Genomic DNA, 13,097 nt, shown 5'->3' with positions numbered 1-13,097 from the left:
TGCAGCTAAGGAGACACTGCTTTTTTTGGAAGAGACAGGACAAGCTCCAATTTTAGGTCTTGTAACAACCTCAGGCCAAGAGAAAATGTGTTTGAAAAGAAAGGATCCCACGCCTTCCCTATATGTATTTTTGTTCTTGAAAACCCAGCTACAGCAAATCCTCAAATGTGCTGCCCTCTTCCCTTCTTCCATACGTTTGTTTTCTTTCTCCTAAACTTCAGACCGCTCTACATGAGGGCTTCCTTGCAAGTGAGAAGACTTCCTGGGAATGAATCAGATGAGAGTGGCAAAAGGACACCATTGCACCTTCACCCAGAGGCCGAGGGCAGCTTAAAGTACGTGTCTTAGACCTGGACTCAAATTCCACCCCCAACTCTGACTCTGAGCTTAGTGACCTTGGGCTGGTTGCTGAACTCATCAGGTCTCAGCTTCCTCATCTGCAAACTGGTCTGAACACCATTCAGGAACCCATGGTAAGGCAGAACTTTGTAGCCTGTGATGTACTGCTCACGTTGAAAGTGTAAGTCGCTCAGTCGTGACCGACTCTTTGCTATCCCATGGACTGTAGTCCGTGGGATTCTCCAGGCCAGAATACTGGAATAGGTAGCCTTTCCCTTCTCCAGGGGATCTTCCTATCCCAGGGATTGAACCCAGGTCTTCCGCATTGCAGGTGGATTCTTTACCAGCTGAGCAACAAGGAAAGCCCAAGAATATGGAGTGGGGTAGTCTATCTCTTGGAGAAGGCAATGGCACCCCACTCCAGTACTCTTGCCTGGAAAATCCCATGGGTGGAGGAGTCTGGTGGGCTGCAGTCCATGGGGTCGCTAAGATTCAGACACAACTGAGCGACTTCACTTTCACTTTTCACTTTCATGCATTGGAGAAGGAAATGGCAACCCACTCCAGTGTTCTTGCCTGGAGAATCCCAGGGACGGGGGAGCCTGGTGGGCTGCTGTCTATGGGGTCACACAGAGTCGGACACGACTGAAGTGACTTAGCAGTAGTGGTAGTAGTCTATCTCTTCTCCAGTGGATCTTCCTGAGTCAGGAATCAAACCAGGGTCTCCTGAATTTCATGTGGATTCTTTACGAACTGAGCTATCAGGGAAGCCAATTTGAGTAACTGTTCACATTACTCAAAGGTATTTGGACACATGTCTGTAGAAGGTAACTCAAATCAGGAGGGGTGAGGAATGAATGAGCTTTGAGACAAAAGGTACTCAGCTTCAACCCAGATGGCAAGAACCAAAGGGTTTTGTTTTGGTTGTTCTCAGGGAGAAAGCATATTTCTTTTTCCTGCCTGGCCTTTGCCATTCTTACATTAACCTTTAAACTTACTTTGCATGTTTCTTCATGTCATTTTGACTTTTTCTCTTAAATAATTGTATATAGTTTTCCTTTAGTCATGTATGGATGTGAGAGTTGGACTATAAAGAAAGCTGAGCACCAAAGAATTGATGCTTTTGAACTGTGGTGTTGGAGAAGACTCGAGAGCCCTTGGACTGCAAGGAAATCCAACCAGTCCATCCTAAAGGAGATCAGTCCTGAATATTCATTGGAAGGACTGATGCTGAAGCTGAAACTCCCATACTTTGGCCACCTGATGTGAAGAACTGACTCACTGGAAAAGATCCTGATGCTGGGAAAGATTGAAGGCAGAAGGAGAAGGGGATGACAGAGGATGAGATGGTTGGATGGCATCACCGACTCGATGGACATGAGTTTGAGTAAGCTCCGGGAGTTGGTGATGGACAGGGAAGCCTGGCGTGCTGCCGTCCATGGGGTCGCAAAGAGTTGGACACAACTGAGTGACTGAACTGAACTGAATTATATTGGGTAAAATAGTCAATTCATCCATCTAATGAATTCATTCATTCATCTTTCCAGTGAGCATTTATTGACTGCCTGTTTCATGTATTGCTCTCTACCTGTGGGAAACAGGAGGAAAAAAGAAAAGAAAGTTGAGTAATGAATTCCATGTTTAGATGAGAAGATGAGACAAGCTATGCAAAACAATTCACTCATCTCTGTATCATCATGGCATTTCAATAACCTGGTTCACGATAGACAATCATTGCCATCATCATCATTATTTACATTTATTGACTGCTTGCTGTATGCCTGGCCTTGGGTTTATCTTATTTAATCCCAGCAACAAAGTTATGAGAGAGGCTTAATGGTTATTGCTCTCTATTAACCACGATGGAATGATAGAGAAGTTAAGTACTCTGTTCAAAGTTACACAGCAAAAAATATCGGTCCCAAAATTCAAGTTCAGGTTATCTAGAGTTTATACTTTCAACCCCTACATTGTATTACTTGCTGAGAATTCTGTGCCAAGTTAAAGGCCCAGCATATGCAAAGGCTCCGTCAAGACATGGTGTGGAGTTTCTAGGGCAAGAGGTTCAGATGGCTGGAAGCGAGCATAAATGGAGCAGGCTCTCTGCGGGGCAGGCTGGCCTGTGCACCAGGCTTATAAACCTGCGGACCAAGAGGTGCTTTAAGCATAGGCTCACTTGATCCCAGGTGATTGCACAAACGGCTTTGTGATGACTCTGTGGAAGAAAGGTTGGGAGTGGGAGGACTTAATTCTCCAGGAGCAGTAAGAAGACTGTGGGTGGGGCCCATCTGATAGATGCTAAGGTCCAGAAGAAAAGAGGCGGCAGGCCCTGGAGAGGAGGGGGGTGGAGGCAAGAGGTATTTAGCAAAAAGAGTTCTCAAGAACTGGCGTCTGGAAAAAGGCAGGGCTGCGTCACCAGGTCACTTGGCATTTTCGCGGCAGAAGCACGTCCACCCAATGTCCCAGCCGCCCTCCCTCCTGACTGTGGGTCCCCTGCTAACAGAGCATCCATCCTCTGGCTCCAGTAATTGGCTCCCTGGGCAGCCTGTTCTTTCCTCTCCATCAAATTAAGCTCTTTCTCTTCGGGTCTTGATTGTTAAAGCACCCTGTTTGCCCATGCCATTTACATATTCCAATTACCCGCTGCCATTTCCCTGCTAATGAGCCCATGTACCTACATTCAAGAGTGTCTGGCCTGGAGCCTGTTGCGCAGGAGGGCAGAGCGCTATTCACAGGGTCTTCAGACGAGGAGTTCTGGGGCCATTTTCTCACCTCCTCCCACTCCTGATGGAGTAGGCTGTTGTGCTTCATTATCCGCCCCCACAGACATCATGATACTCCGTTTACCTAGCTGACAGCGAGAAAAGCTCCATGCCAACTGGAGGAGCGCTCCCAGTCCTTACTGCCATCATAAAAGGTCCATTGTACCCTCAGTCAGTCACATGCGCGGAGCCTATTAAGTCCAAGGTCTTCTGAATTTCCATCCCTGAACGCTTTGCAGAGGGGAAGCTGATGCTCGGGTGCTAAGTAACTGGACAGAGGATTATGGGTAGCTGCCCAGTGATGCTGCCTACGGTGAATGCAGGCTTTTGAAACAGGCTTCTCTGGGCAGGAATCCTTTCTTTGAAAAATGCTAAGTGTTTGACCCTGGACTGGTTAAATAATCAATGTCTCAACTTCATCTGTAAAATAGGAATAATGATTACCTTAAAGGGATGTTTCAGGAGTAAGGGAGTTAACATTTGCAAACCTTTGGTACTTAGAGGCAATTAATCCATATTAACTGATACACTATGAATATTAACATATTAATTATGATAATAGAAATTATTATGATATCTGAATTAGAAGAGAACTTCTGGGTGTTAAGTTCAGTGTTACTCAATCTTTGGTGATAGTGACCCACATTTATATTACAACCCAGACCGTGTAATACACTACTTCCCTGCTGGCTCAGACAGTAAAAAATCTGCCTGCAATGCAGGAGATCCAAGTTTGATCCCTGGCTCAGGAAGATCCCCTGGAGAAAGGAAATGGCAACCCACACCAGCATTCTTGCCTGGAGAATCCCATGGTCAGAGGAGAGCCTGGCAGGCTACAGTCTATAGGGTTGCAAAGAGTTGAACGCGACCTAGTGACTAACATTACATTACACCTAGGTAATATAACATACACGTAATCCACTGAAATGAACAGTTCTTCAAACAGTGCTAGTCTGACTGAATATACCTTCTGATACCCGCTATTCTATAGCTTATAAAAATGCTGATTGCAAGCTATACTTGTCTGCCACCAGTGCCAAAACAAAATGCCACAGCTTGGCTGGCTTAGAGGACAGAAATTTGTTTTTTCGTAGTCCTGGAGCGGAAGTCCAAGACCAACTTGTTGGCCAGGTTGCTTTCTTCTGGTGCCACTCTCTGTGGCTTCACATGGCCTCTTGCCTGTGTGTGCCGACTCCTGGCGTCTCTTTATGTATCCAAATTTCCTCTTTTTATGAGGACACTGGTCATATCAGATTAGCGCCCATCCTAAGAGCTTCATTTAACTTAATCACCTCTTTAAAGGCCCCGTCTCCTGATACAGTCACATCCGAGGTCCTGCAGGTTAGGGTGCCAATATTCGAACTCATGTGGGGGAGGTACAACCCAGCTCATAACACGAGCCCCTCTACAGATATTCTGCCTTCTGCTGAAAGGTCATGAAGCTAGCTAACAAATTGTGAGTCCAGTTCAATCTATAGCCAAGTCCTTTGGTCTCTACCTGAATATCTCCAGCACGCAGCTTTCTAAGGAATCTCAATGCTGGATAATCACTCAGTGCATGTTCTTCGGGAAGCCCTCTGCTATTAGGCACCTTTCCTGCTTTACGTCATTTAATTGTCACCACTGCCCACTGAGGTCAGTTCTACACAGATATATATGGGTTGCCCAAAGGCAGAGAACAATGGCTGAGCCAAGACTCAGATTTTTCTCCAAATCTCAGAAGATGGAGTTTCCGTAACCAGAAATGTCTTCTTCATGATGAGAGAAAGTATTCCCCGGGTGACGTGTCTATAACACGGGTGCTAAAATTCAGGTGTTTCCCGGGAGGACAGTGATAGCACCAGTTTCAGTGTTTGAAGACGTAGGCTTCAATCCCAGCCTGGCACTTTCTGGCTAAGTGGACTTGGGGAGGCTATGAACACTCCCTCATGTTCACTTTCCTCTTCAGGAGAGTGGAGTTGTTAATAACGTCTATCTCGAATGGTTGTAATGAAGTCCAAGGTTAACTACAGGGACCCAAAGAAATTCTTGTTCCCTTGAAGGTGATTTTTGGGCCACATTCTTATTGCTATTTGACTCATTATTAATTTCTTTGAGCTTAATTTTATTATTATTATCATTCCCTTATTTTATATGAAATATTATATCTGTACTAAAAGCTCCCTAAAAAGACTACTGAAAGACTAGATAATTTAACACAAGTAAGACATTGCATTATTTATTAAGAGAACTCAGTGATGTCTTGATTTTTCTTTTGAGAAGTCAATTTGGGAAAAAAATATGAAAACAATACTTTATCTTTGTTCCTCAACGGAAGAACAGCCACTGTTTTAAAAAAATCTTGACTTCAGACTCCCTTTTAAATGGGTGCTAATTTGTACAGTTTCTGAGACCGCACCAAACAGGCTTTGTCAGTGGAAGTCCTGGCCGGGTTTGCAAAAATCCCCTGTGTGGGGGACCAGACGGGTCACAGAAAGCTGTGGAGCTTATGCGAAGTGTAGTGCGTGGCACCTGTCACAAGAGGGCGCAGTTCATAATGGTAGCAGCAAGTCGGGTTGTGATAATGGTGATGGATAAAAGGAGAGGAAGGACAAAAAGCACTAAGAGATGGGGCAGAGACTCTCGGGCTCCCACTTCTGGGGGATCAGTGTGCCCCAGCCTGTCTCCCATCTGCTAGACCTCATACAGGCCACACTTGGACACAGCCCTACTCTAGTGGGAGGACTCTGTTCTCTGGGTCTGTACTTCCCTCCCTGGTCTCAAGCTTTCTCTCTGAGTGTCACCTGGAGTGGCTGTCAGACTGGAAACTCTCCTTCTTAAAAAATACATGGAAACAATCCATCAAATGTCATATACCTTTCGTTGTTGGCATGTTGTATACTTACGTGATAGCTGTTATCTTCTTTTAATTCAAAATAGTTCTCCAAACTTATGGCTGTGAGTAGGGGGGTGGGAAGTAGGACAAAGGGAAGGGCAGGGAGTTTGGGATGGACAGGTACCCGTTGCTAAATTTAAAATGGATAACCAACCTACCGCAGAGCACAGGGAACTCTGCTCACTGTTATGTGGCAGCCAGGATGGGAGGAGAGTTTAGGGGAGAATGGATACAGGTATAGGTAGGACTGAGTCTCTTCGCTGTTCACCTGAAAGTATGACAACATTGTTAATCAGCTATACCCTAATACAAAATAAAACGTTACAAAAAAATTCAGGCAGGGACCTCCCTGGGAATCCAGGGGTGATGACTCCCCACTTTCGATGCAGGAGGCATGAGTTCAAGCTGTAGTCAAGGAACTAAGATCTTGCATGCTGCAAGCTCAGCCAGAAGAAAAAATAAACGTAAAAAATAGAAGAAGAATGTTTTTGTTTTTTTTTTTTAAAAAGCATGCAGGCAGAGTGAAGGTCACAGAGGGGACCAACAAAGATCTTTGTATGGAATTTTAAACAAAGCCTGTCTTAAAAGCAGAATTGACATCAACAGGGGTTCCTACCAAGCCCTATAGATTTGGGGAGCCCAATTATCAACTGAAAGGAGCAGAATTACATGAGAAAAGAGCTGCTTAATCAAGAAATTACGGGGACCCTAATTTCAAAAAAATGCTAATGGGAAGTATTATGTATTTATATGCAGTTCTGAAAGATTTATGCCAGTCTTAATAGCTGGAGATGTCCTTCAAATTTTCCATCTGCCTTGAAATAGGTCTAATGTGATAACAAACAGGAAATCGACTGGGCTTGGGGACACGCAGTTCTGTTTGGAACCATAAAATCTACAAGGCTGCTGACGTTGCATATTAAGTAGCTGATTCTTTCCTTTCCAAATTAAGAGCTCAGTTTTGTATTACACTCACGGATATAAAACTTGGCTCTGTGGTTTGGGATGCATGAGATCTCATTCACTAAATATTTCTGGAGCAACAAAGAGTTTCTAGGATCTTCCAGGCTTGGCAAGGAATGAGGTAAGGCATAAACTAAATCATGGAAAAATCTCTCACTCTCTAGGAAGATGACGGAGAAGGGCAAGACAAGAGTAAAAATGATTGCAGTCGATTGTTTCAGAAAGATCTAGGCTTTCCCGAAGCATCTGTATGGTTTTATGATGCCATCATTGGGGATCTTACAAGCTTCATGCTTCTCTCCTAGCTTTGGCCAGAAGCTAAGAGCTGTGTTCTTTTTTTTTTCCCTGCTCCTCTATTTCTATGTTTAAAACTCATTCATTTCATAAACAGTCATTGAGCAGCTACTATATGCCGTGTCCTCTCCTAGGTGCCAAAAATACAGCTTTGGATGAAGGAAGCAAAACTTCCTGCACTCAGAAAGCTTACATTCAGGTAAGGCAGATAAACTGTCAACACAGCACTTAAGTCAACATGAGCCTAAGATTTTCCTTCATGTTCCAGGTGTCTCTGACTATGGAACCAACATGGCACGGCAGGCCTATTACTGCGCCGTTTGAGCCTCGGCTGGGAAGACTCGATGAATGGGTTTGGGTCATCTGGGGTGAGAGGATCCACCTCCAAGACAGCCTCTTCACTGGGGACCCTGGTAGGACTGTTGGCCAGAGTGCCTTCACGTGATCCCCTTGGGACAACAAGCAGAAAGTGTTCCAGAGTGAGGTGGAAGTTTTATGAACCTTTTGTGACCCAGCTTCAGGGTCAGACAGCATCACCACACACTCCATTGGCTGGAGGAGTTAAAAGCCCCTCAGATTTGGACAATAACTCAAAGGAAAGAGTGTCAAAGAATTTGTGACTGTTTTTCAAATCAACACACTCCGATGGGGCCAAAACTATAATTTATGGTGCAGGACTTCAGACTTAGGGCCAATCAGAGCAGGATCTAAACTTGGGGTCAGGCATGTATGCATTCATTTAGCACATGTTATTGGATTCTGAGGGGTGTGAGCTACTGTGCTAGGTGCTTCCAGCTCTGGGCTAAATGAGAAAGATTGTGCTTTCCCCTCTGAGGGCTCACAGCCTTGCAGGAAAGTCAGGTGACTAAACGAGCCATCGTTAGGACTGTTTGATCAAGGGACCATAAGACCATTTGACCATTTGACCAAGTGCCGTGATGGGAGCTACAGAGCGGCAGGGAGATACACAGAAGGAAAGACTAGCTGGGTCAGTGCGGTCATGTTATTTAAAATCTTTCTGCTCTTAGTTTCTTCCTTTGTACAATGAGGCTACCAGGACCTAACTTATTAGGCTGATAGAAGCATTAGATGCAGTAAGTAGCCCAAAGTAGTCCTCAGACAGTCTTTCCATATGATCCTATTGCAGGGCTATGTCAGATGTCATGAGTGATGCTGGGGTCTTGGACCAAGGTGGAGACAGGGGGGATGATGTGAGATAGACTTAGGATGTAGATGGCAGGTAGAACTGATAAGATGTGGTGATGGGCTGAATAAGAGGCTAAATGGAGGAAAGATACTGAAGATAACTAGTTGGTTTTTGGTTTAAGTAATTGGGTGCAATGTGGTGTCATTTACTGATGAGTAAGATTATGGAAGAAGCAGGAGTGTGTGTGTGTGTATGTGGCATCAGAGCAAGGGCAGTAAGTCAAGATTAGAGCTTGACCTTGTTAATTGTGAAACATATATCAGACATCCAAGTGGAGAATTTCCATCTAGAATCTCTTCTAAGGAAATGACCAGTGGTGCCTACCTAGATTCAATGAAGTTTTTCACTGCGTTATTTGTAAGTCAAAACTGGAGCACACCAGAGTGTCTAGTGTTATCCTTGAAAGTGCTCCTTGTGAAAATTATAATGAGACCAGAAAATTCTCATTAAATAAACACATGAATAACTGGGTGAGCATTTACTGCATGGTGTGATAAGCACTAGTAGAATATCCACAAAATGCTCTTATGGTAAACTCCATAAATCACGGAAATTTAGGAGGGGAGGAAGCCTTGCAGGTGGTGGTGTTATTTCAGCTGCTGCCAGGGAGGCCCTTGTCTAGGCTGTGCATTTTGATCCTTATTCATGGGCAAAGAATTGAGAAGGGCCCACACCCTGGCCCCTGGTTGTTGCTGCCGATTAACTGGATGACCTTGGACACATCACCGAACCTCTCTGAGTGTGGTTTCTTCAGTTAAATGAGATGCGGATAATCCCTTAGATTCCTTACTTCTCAGGGTTTCCATGATTGGAATGCTACCGACTCTTCCTAGAGCATAGAAGGAGCCTTGGGGTTCATCCCTTCCAGCCCACTCCTAGTTCAGCTAATGTGTGGAAGGCAGGAGACCTCCCCAAGGGTATACAACCCCTCTCTAAATATCTTCATCATCTTTACAATCTTCAGCAAGGAGGTGCAGAAACAAACAAAGGAAGTGAAAATTTGAGCCCTGGAAATAAAACTGATGACAGAAAAAATATCTATATCAATTAGACTTGGTCTTAAAATAGTCAATTGAAACCTTAATTGATTTCAAAGAATATATTTCTAGCTTTATTTACGAAGTATTATGAAGTATATTAGACTAAGTTGGATTTGCATCAGGCTTTAAGGCTTAGCAAGAAAAACAAAGCTTCTGCAACAGTTTTCCTCCCTTCTACCAGTCTTGTCCTCACTGTTTGTCCGTCCCCCACAAAGTGTACCCAAAGCAATTTCCCAAAAATGTAAATATAATTGTGCACACACACACACACACACACAAACATACACAACCCTGATACCTTAAACATCTGTGCATAAAACTCCAATGGGTCACTTTTCCCTATGGAATAAAGACTAGGTTTCCCAAGGCTGGCCTCTACCTGCTTCCTCCAACCTCTTCTCTTGCCATTTCCCTCGCATCCTTCTTGCTCATCTCTGAACACACCAGGATGTTTCTAAGTCCTTTTGTCTTTGCTGAGGTTCTACTTTTGTGTCCTTGAACAGTTCTCCTCACCTGGCTCCCCAGACAAACATCAACTCATCTTTCCAGACTCAGCTGAGCATCACCTTTTCTGCAGAGTCTCTGCTGACCTCTCTTGTCCCAGAGGAATGTGTCTTTCTCCTTTGTGACTCTTTAAACCAGGCCCCATGCAGGTGGCAATCCCCCTCAATACAACCATTCAATGTCTTTTATTTCTTTACTTGTCTGGCCCCCTCTATAGACTAAGAGCTCCTTCAAAACAGAAAGTGTATTATTTCATCTCGATATTCCCAGAATCTTTTCATGAACTTACAATACCACTGGATTAAGCCCCTTCTAAGTTCCCTGCGTTTAGGATGTAGGAGAGTAGTAGAGACTGTATCTGTTTGCCAGCTTCCCCTTCTTCCATGCTGGTAGGTTTTGTATCTTTGTACATGGACACCCAACTCAAGAGTACATTTGTTGGCCTCCCTTGCAGTTATGTGGTCATGGGAACAAGTTCCAGCTATGGGATGTGAATGTAAGCAATGCATTCACCTTCGGCCTTGTGATCTCTAAGGGAAGAGGAGCCCTCCCATTTCTCTCCCCTTTTCTCGCTGGTTTGAGTATAGACATGACAGTGGCTGCTGGAGCATCGATTTTGGGTCTTGAGATAGAAGCTACCCGTTGAGGACAGCAGAACGAGTTATAGGCAGGCTCATCTCCCTTCACCATCAGGCCCTCATGCTCTCCCTGAAATGACTCTACACTTACATGAGGAAGATAAATTAACTGTGGCTTGCTCAAACCCATGTATTTGGGGACCTTTGGGTTGGAAAGTTCCCCTGGAGAAGGGAAAGGCTACCCACTCCAGTATTCTGGCCTGGAGAATCCCATGGACTGCATAGTCCATGGGGTCGCAGCGTCAGACATGACTGAGCGACTTTCTCTTTCACTTAGTTCACTGGGGCTGCTGTCAAAGCATACCCTAGACTGGGTGACTTACAAGCAGCAGACATATATTTCTAACAGTTTTGGCGACTGGGGGATTCAAGACAAGGCGCCAGCAGATTCGATGTGTGGTGGGAACCGTCTCCCCGGTTCATAGACGGCCATCTCCTGGCTGTATCTTCACATGGAAGAAGGGGCAGGGGAATTCCCTGAGGTCTCTTTTACTCTAATAATCTTGGCCTCCAGAATCACTGCAGATGGTGACTGCAGCCATGAAATTAAATGACACTTGCTCCTTGGAAGAAAAGCTATGACAAACCTAGACAGTGTTTTAAAAAACAGAGCTATCACTTTGCCAACAATGGTCCATATAGTCAAAGCTATCGTTTTTTCAGTAGTCACATATGGATATAAGAGTTGCACCATAAAGAAGGCTGAGTGCTGAAGAATTGATGCTCTCCAACTGTGGTGCTGGAGGAGACTCCTGAGAGTCCCTTGGACAGCAAGGAAATCAAACCAGTCAACCCTAAAGAAAATCAACCCTGAATATTCACTGGAAGGACTGATGCTGAAGCTGAAGCTCCAACACTTTGGCCACCTGATGCGAAGAGCCAACTCATTGGGAAAGACCCTGATGCTGGAAAAGATGGAAGACAGGAGAAGAAGAGGGTGACAGAGGATGAGGTGGTTGGATGGCATCACTGACTCAGTGGACATGGGTTTGAGCAAACTCTGGGAGACAGTGAAGGACAGCAAAGCCTGGCGTGCTGCCATGGGGTGCAAAGAGCTGGACACGACTGAACAGCAAATCTCATTCATGAAGGCTCCACCCTCATGACCTAAATCACATCATGGTCCCACCCCTAATGCCATCCTATTGGGGGAATAGACTTCAACATATGACTTTGGGGGGAATATCAATGTCCGCTTTCCAACAGGACTTCTTTGTTACAGGAGCCTACCCTGTACCTTGCTCATAGGAATGGTTGTCTAAAGCACATTTGATCTCTTTACTGATTAGACTTGTTGAGCAGAAACCCTGAGCATATGACTTAACCAACGAACAAGTGAATGAATAGTTTCAGGTCTAACCAGAAGCAGCTAGAAAAAGATAAAAAGAAGTCATTTTATCATTTGTCACAGTAGGCGGATCCCATCGTATGCTCTGAGGCTTAGGTTATTTGGACCCTGTGCTTCAGATAGTGGGCTTAGGCATTCCAGCTTCACTGCTCTGCGGGCCTCACCATCTACATGCAAAGCCACTGTGATCCTTTAATTCCCCCTCCACGCAATGGCCTCATGTTTCCCTCCTAGCCATTCCCAAAGCCATAGATCTAATTCGGATCCTCATTACCTCTTTCCTAAACCATAGCACTAGTTACTGAGCTGGCCTCTCCACCTGCTTGTCTTTCCCCGGAGCTGTTGCCATGACAATCTTCTTCTGGCCCGGAGCTGATCAAAACCCTCTGGGGCTCCCCATTGCCTTCAGGTAAAAGGCCAACCTCCTTACATTAGTTCTGTGATTCCCCAGCACCACTCCCCATCCTACCTTGTCTCCCACCCAGCTGTCTCACCCATCCCGCTTCACTATCCCAGGACATCCTTGCCAATGCCTTTCTATAAATGCCTTTGCCAAGCTCACCTCTTTCTCTGGAATGCCTTCTTCATCTTTGCTTGTTAAAATCCTACCCTTCTTTCAAAGTCCTGCACATTCTTTTTCCTTTATATATCTTTTTCATGTTTTAGAGTCAAAAGAATTCTACCATCATCATGGACATACTCAGCCTAATATAGCATTTATCATACTTGGATTAGGACTGGATGCAGGCCAGGCAGAAAGGAAAGTTAACACTAGTACGAATATTAACAACGGGCTTCCGAGGTGGCATAGTGGTAAAGAGCCTGCCTGCTAATGCAGGAGATGAAAGAGACATCGGTTTGATCCCTGGGTCAGGAAGATCCCCCTGGAAGAGGACATGGCAACCCACTCCAGTATTCTTGCCTGGAGAATTCCATGGACAGAGGAGCCTGGCTGGCTACTGTCCATACGGTCGCAAAGTCAGACACGACTGAAGCGACTCAGCAGGCCCAATGTTAACCATAATGTTAATAACAACAATAACATCTAACTGTTTGCCTACAGTTTGCTACCAGCCAAACCTTCTACCCAGCATCTTAAGTACATTACAGCATCCAGCATCTGCAGC

The sequence above is a fragment of the Budorcas taxicolor genome, chromosome 14 (assembly GCF_023091745.1).
Source record: "Budorcas taxicolor isolate Tak-1 chromosome 14, Takin1.1, whole genome shotgun sequence".
Classification (NCBI taxonomy): domain Eukaryota; kingdom Metazoa; phylum Chordata; class Mammalia; order Artiodactyla; family Bovidae; genus Budorcas; species Budorcas taxicolor.
Note: the sequence above shows the minus strand (reverse complement) of the source record.